At 39.3% G+C, this 6,000-nt stretch overlaps 1 pseudogene; it reads left to right on the top strand.

The window, feature by feature from the left end:
• Positions 1–316: 316 nt before the first annotated feature.
• The window catches only part of LOC116143879, a 51,683-nt pseudogene continuing 45,999 nt past the window's right edge, over positions 317–6,000 (top strand).

Raw genomic sequence — 6,000 nt, 5'->3', positions numbered from 1 at the left:
TTGTGTAAAATGTATATTTTTGTAAAGAATATATAATAATTTAATAAAAAAGAAAATTTGGCCCAATTTCTTTATTATTTTATATGTATTTCATTATCGTTTTGAGTAGTGGCTTTACATTTTTGGTATCAGAGCCAGATTTTGGGATTTGACAGTGTGCCATTCTTCTCGCTAGACTCCGATAGCCGACGGTGGTAATTCTTTCCTTACTTTAGTGTTCTTTTGAATTGATCAAGTATGGTTGTTTTGTAGATGAGGCGTAGTAACAAGGAAGGGTAAAGTGTGATGCATGAGGGAGAATCCTCCACCCACCAGAATGACTCCCCCTACCCTTGATGGAGAGGATTCGAGCATGTACCACGGTTTTAGCGGAGAGTCAGGAGAGGTTGTTCGAGAGACCGAGACTCCCAATAAGTACCGCCTCCAAGACAAGAGCGAGAAGGGCCGGTACCTCAGCCAGTACAGACTCGGGTGATCCGATTCAGGGGCTTGTAAATCAACAGCCGCCAGCATTTAGGGTACAAGGGACCCGCTAGAGGCAGAGAGTGGTTTAAGTCCGTAAGCGACGGCGGCATTGTTTCCCCTGAATGAGAGAGGATCAGATATGCTAGTTTCTGTTTCAAGGAGATGCCCGGATATGGTGGGAATTAATGGAGGAGACCCGATATAGCCTCGATGACTTGGAGAATAGAAGGTTGTTTGAGGCCGAGTACCGAACAAAGATCGAGTACATGAGAAGTCCAAGATTTATTCACTTGAGAGGACTAGTACTGTAGGAATATTCGTAAGATTATCCCCTTGCTCCTTTGCACCCGAATAGTGTATACACCGGAGTTAAGGAGAGACAAGTTTGTGCAAGGGTTAGATCAATATTGCTCGAGATGTAATGACAGAGTCGAGCCCCCTCATACCTACAGTGAAGCTCTTCACGGGCTTTAAGGGCAGAGATCTATGTGAACAAGTATATTGCAGAAGGGTTGGCTTACAACCTAGTGAGCCATCCACCACCTTACAGAGGAGAGAGTAGATGTCACAAAGAAAGAAAGTAGGGCCAAGAAGAAGTTTCAACCAAGGAAGAATAGAGAGATCGGCAGTACAAGCGCCCCAGAACAAAGGTTTCCCCCTTGTGTCTAATGTGGGAGGAACCATCCAGGAGAGTGTTTGAGGATCAAAGTGTGTTACAATGCCGACAGCCAGGCATATGTGGGAGATTGTAAAGCTCCCCTTCCACCGCGGCTCACCCCTAGAGGTACAAATGCCAGTTTTTTACAGTGGCACAGGTGAGCCGAGGCCAGTCCATCAGCTGTCACTGGTCATTTTTATTTCATGCTGTTTCTTTATATGCTTTGATTGATTCTGGAGCCACCATTCTTTTATTTCTCATGGAATGATAGAGAGATTAATTTGAAACCTGTTAAGTGAGTCAGCCCATTAGGATAGTTGCCTGATGGGTTTGTTTTTGACTCAAGGATGTTAATAGAGAGTCTGGTGATTCCATGGTCGGAGTTGGTAGTTACTTAATAGTCTTCGATATGCCCGACTTTGATGAGTATGGATTTCTTAGGGAGGAATGGAGTAGAAATTGATTGTCGAAAAGAAAGCGAGATTTAATCTCGATAATGGAGTAAGTTTAGTTTCGAGAGGGCCATCGTTGAGTAGTTGATATTAGTATGAAAAGCGGAAAGATGTTGAGAAGGGGTGTTCTGGATACATTGCTCATGTAGTACAGAGTGGTGATGTTCCGCAGTCTAATGGAGAGTAGTTCGATATTTAGGCTTATGGAGTCTGCCACCATTTGATAAACTTTACATTTTTGCATAAAATAATCCAGGAAGTTGGGATGTGGATTGAAGTGGGGATCACCTAGTTGGTGGACCGATTGAGGAAGACAGTCGATAATGCTTATAGCTTCTTGGAGTGTTGAACATTTCCTTATAATAATTTTTCAACAACTTTTGAGACTTGTGCAAATTCTAGGCAATTTGTTTGTTGAATTTGAGTCTTGTTGATTTTGTTCATTTTCCAGTTTTGTTGTATGCGTTTTGTGTTTTTGTTCGTTGTTTGTGTTTCTGTTTTCATTGGTTTTATACCGTATGCTCGAGGACGAGCGTATCTTTAGTTTGGGGGTATTTGATAATCCGTGGATTATATAGTTTTCATTAGACTTTTTATTCGGATTCCAGGTACTTTCTGGTGCATTTTGACCTGAATTGGCTTAATTCTTTACATTTCGTGTTTCAGATTAGAATGGAAATTTTTGAGCAAATGAGGACAAAATCAGTTATTTGTGACTCAAAAGTTAGTGGATCTCAGAAGTTAAGTGAGTTCTGAAGCAGGATAAAGCACGATGAGGCTTGTTCCAAAGGGAGAGCACCGAGAATCGAAGAATCAAGCGAAGATGCAAGCAGAGTGGCAGTTCTGTAATTCAGAACTTTTCAAGAAGCTTCGCCGCGGCAAAGACTTGTCCCTCGCCACGGCGAAGTATGCCAGACACGAACAAGTCTGCTTCTTTCTTCGCCGCGGTGACAGTCGTAATTTCCAATTTTGTAAAACGCCCAGTTTTACTTTATGTGGGTTTTTCTGAAAAATTTGGGGCGAGGTGTAAAAGAAACACTTAACCTTTTTGCCAAGGGTAGTTCAGGAAGTAGGTTTAGCATCTTTTGCATTTTCTTTGATTAAGTTTGGAGAAATTTAGCAATTAAAAGGGTGAAGACTTGATTTTGAACCAAGGGATTCATCATTTGGGGAGATTTCTTGTCATTTCTCTTACTTTTCATTATGTTGAACTTGAATATTATTGTTTTTCGTTTTTTGTAGTGTTAATTTAGCTATGAACTAACCCATTTTGGATTAGGGTTTTGATTGTAAATCGGATTTTTAATGGGTTAAGTTATCGATTGTTTTATGTTCATATGACTATGCTTTGATTGTGTGTTTGCTCTGAGTTTTTAATGCTCTATGTGATGAACATGATGAGATTGAGAAATGAATCATGTTAGGCTTCTTGGGTAAACGCCATTATAGTATTGGATGCTAGAGATAGATTCAAGAATTAATGAAATCATTGTAGGATTCTTTTGCTTAATGAGTTTGGAATTGTTAACTTTCAAATTGTTGGGTGCGGAAGGTTGAAAAGGAAGAATAGGAAAACATAGCCTGAGAAGGTATGTTTAACACCTTAGTGAGTTCGGTTTACAACCAATGCATATGAATGTGAATGTAGTGTAATTTTTAGGTTTAACCCATAAAATCTGAATGAAGTCAAAACCCTACCCGTTTTACTTGAATTGATTACTATCTGTGATTTTCATCTTGCATTCATAGTTAACTTTAGTTTAAAATTTATTATCCAGTTTAATTAGAAATAGCTCCAATCAATCCAAAGATTTCGGCTGCTCCAACTTGAAAACGGTAGAACACTTAGTGCTTAGCTAACAATCCTCGTGGGAACGATACTCACTCATCATTATATTACTTGTGCGATTAGTATACTTGCTACATATTGCATGTTGAAAGAAACACGCATCACCCACCACCCGAGCCTAACGTTAAAAGCTTGTAAAGACCTGTTGATTCTTAGCGATGTCTAGTCTACATTAGTGGAGAGTAATTCGATATTTAGGCTTATGGAGTCTGCCACCATTTGATAAACTTTTCATTTCTGCATAAAATAATCCGGGAAGTTGGAATGTGGATTGAAGTGGGGATCACCTACTCCGGTGGACTGATTGAGGAAGACAGTCGATGTAGCTTATAACTTTGGAGTGTTGAACATTTTCTGAAATAATTTTTCACACAACCTTTGAGACTTGTGTAATTTCTAGGCAATTCTTGTTGAGTTTGAGTCTATTTTTATTTGTTCATTTTGTTTATTTTTGTTGTGTATGTTTTGTGTTTTTGGTTGTTTGTGTTTTCTTTCGTTGAGTTTTGTACCTTATGCTCGAGACGAGCATGTCTTAATTTGGGGATATTTGATAACTGTGGATTATACTGTTTTTGTTAGACTTTTAGTCAAATTTCAGATACTTCTTAGTTCATTTTGACCTGAATTGCTACTTAATTCTTTATATTTTGTGTTTCAGGCTAAAAGGACATTTTATGCAAATAATGAGCAAATTGGAGTTTTGGACTCAGAAGTGAGCGGATCTCAGAAGTGGGAAAGTTCTGAAGCAGAGTGGATGTAATATCCCACTTGAGGTACGTACTTAAGATTTGCTGTATTAGTTAAAAGTTTACTGTTTCAGTTTCAATTGAATTTGTTTGTTGTCATGTTGAGTTGGTTGATGGTTGCCTTGAAATTGGTTGAATTTTGGTGAAGTTGGAAATCCAATCTTCGCCGGGGCGAAGAAGAAGCTTCGCCGCGGTGAGGAGGAGTTGCACCCAGGGTAGGTTCTGCCCGTTTTCGCGGGGCGACGGAAAGTGCTTCGCGCGGCGACGAGCCTAATACAAAGTTTCTGAGTTCTAGAGAATTCTTCTTTTGGGGCATAATGACCATCCTACCCCTAATTAGTAGGAAAAGTGGGGAGTAAAAGTAAGGAAATTGAGTAGAGATTGTGTTTGGAGGGGGTGTATTTGAAAAGAATCAAAGGTATAGATGGAATTTCTAAGGATGGCAAGGGCAAAATGGGAAAGGATGCTTATATTATGAGCTAAAAAGAGTTAAAGTGTAGAGAAACTTTTATTCCTCCATTCCACCACCTCTTCCATTTGCCTAATTTCTCTCAATTTCTCCATCCAATCTTCCAAGATTTCTAAGGGATTAAGAGAGCTTTGAGTAATTTTGAGTAGAGATTTCATCTAAAGCATCCTAAGGTAAGAATTCATGCTTTAGATGTGAGTTTTCTTATAGTTATAGTGAAGTCTTATTGGTTGTATATTGTTCTTGTTGTTGTTTTGGTTGTAGAGAAGAGACAAGCAACAAAGGAAAGGAAAAGTGCTAAAGAAGTCACCTTTCCACAGGTAAGTAAATCCAACCAAGTTGAGATTTGAGAAATCTTTTGAGTAAAGTTTAGTAGAGATTTATTATGTATGAGTATGTTATACTTACTGAAAAATTGAGATGAGATGTGTGCTTAGTCATAGTGTTGGATATGCTAAATTATGAGAAGTGTTTTTGATGTGTGATGAGAGAGTGAAATTGAGTTAAAGTTGGAGAGTTGTGTATGAATATTTTTTGGATGTTTTCCTTGGCAGGAATTATGACTATATGAGGGAGTTTTCCTCCCATTTTGGATAGTTAAAGAGAAGAGTAGAGTATAGATAATTATAGCTTTGGTATGCACATGAGTTGTTTGATGAAATGCTAAGTGAGAAACTGCCCTGTCACCGCCGTGACTGTGAGTAATGTTTGGCATTTTACGGATTGAACTGGGCTGGACCAAAACATAGAAGTTATAGCCCTGTTTCTAAGCTTTGAAACGAGACTCCAACCGTAGCAATCCGAGGTGTATAACGCAAGTTATGGCCTTTTTAGGTGACTTGTGCAGAATGACTGTTTTGAGGAAATCTTGTATTTAGCATTTCATAAGTGCATAGTGAGTATGAGCTAGCTATACACAATTGTTTATACACTTATGAAATAGCTTGAGACATAGTAAATAAATTGAGTATAAGCTACTTTAAGAGTTAAGAGAAAGACAATAGAGTAGGTTGCGATGGGGAACCCGTGAGTAATGGGTAGAGTATTCCCGCATGTACGCCGCATTGAGAGAGCGGCATGAGTATGAGATAGAGAAGTGGTGTAGCCGGTGAGAGTGCATGCGGATGAGGGCTATACCCGAGTACCCAAGAGAGAGATTATACACTCACATGGCCAGGGTCGAATCCATGCATAACCAAGTCCGATCGGCTAGAATGAGTAGAGGCAGGTAGAGTGGGAGCGAGTCCCGGCCGTGCCCCGGTAAGATGGGGTGTGACTTACTAAAGAGAAGTAATAGAAAAGAGTTCTAGAAAGAGAAAGAGAAATAGAGAGAGAAGTACCAAAGAGAAGTTGAATGAGAA

This window comes from Pistacia vera, unplaced genomic scaffold (genome assembly GCF_008641045.1).
Source record: "Pistacia vera cultivar Batoury unplaced genomic scaffold, PisVer_v2 Contig433, whole genome shotgun sequence".
Taxonomy (NCBI): Eukaryota; Viridiplantae; Streptophyta; class Magnoliopsida; order Sapindales; family Anacardiaceae; genus Pistacia; species Pistacia vera.
This window is presented reverse-complemented; position numbering and strand designations above follow the sequence as displayed.